Source organism: Plasmodium fragile (genome assembly GCF_000956335.1).
Source record: "Plasmodium fragile strain nilgiri unplaced genomic scaffold supercont1.85, whole genome shotgun sequence".
NCBI classification, from domain to species: domain Eukaryota; phylum Apicomplexa; class Aconoidasida; order Haemosporida; family Plasmodiidae; genus Plasmodium; species Plasmodium fragile.
In genome coordinates, this window is record NW_012192665.1 from 16,816 (window position 1) to 17,954 (window position 1,139).

The following is a 1,139-nucleotide window of genomic DNA, read 5'->3' on the forward strand; positions in this document are numbered from 1 at the left end:
AAAAAAAAAAAAAAAAAAAAAAAAAAAAACTACTACTAAATAAGGGTAACACGTTCGATCCAAATAACCGCAGTTGCCACTTTCCGTTTTTTTTTTTTTTTTTTTTTTTTTTTTTTTTTTTTTTAACGCTTAAAAAAAAGGAATAGTAATGCTTTGGTTGCGCGTGAAAGGGTGCCACATGAGAAAGTATGCACGGGTGTACACTCATGCACATGTACACGGATGGATGCACTAGTAAACGATATACACGCGTGTACGCACCTACGTGTAAGTGTTACGTACGCATGCGTGAAGTGTAAAAGCGTGTGAACTGGTCAGCACAAGGGATAGGTTAGCCTACACTGGGTGGAATGAAAAAACGAGGAAAATAAGTAATAGGAAGAGTGAGGGTGGTGTAGCAGAGAAGTGGTAAAGAGGTGGCGAAGGAGTGACAACCCAAGTGATGGTACAATGATGCAATGGTAACTAAGGTGGAAATAAATTAGTAAAAATATTAGTAAAAAGGGTGGTAATAAATTAGTGAAGGGGCGTGTGGATCAAAGAAAGGAAAAAAAAAAAAAGAAAAAAAAAGAAAACGAATAATAGTGGTGATAGTATAAAAGAATGATGCTAAAATGGAAATAGGAATGCCGCTTATCCCAACGAACAATCGCAAACTTGCATGAAAAAAGAAACAAACCAACTGTGAAAAAAAATAAAATACATCAAAAGGAACGATTAAAGAACAGGTGTGAAAAAAAAAACAAAAAAAAAAAAAAAACAGAATGGGTCATTTAATGTGATGAACACATTATAAAAAAAATAGGAGTAACACATTCGTGGGGTGGGCACAAAAAAAATAAAAATAAGAAAAAGAAGAAATGACTCACTTCAATAATTTAAAAAATGGAGATGAACACAGCGTAACAATAATGCAAAGGTAGTAAAAACGTGCTAAACAAAAATTATTAATAAAAATTGTGAGAGGCGTAAAAAATTATTATAACGTAGGAAAAAAAAAAAAAAATGCCAACCTCTATTTTCGTGTGCTAATGGTAACAAAAAGGCAAGGACATAACTGAAACGATGCGTGCATGTGCGGCATACTTGGTCGCGATAAATTGGTGCGCAAGGATAGGCACGTGTATAAATGGGATGTA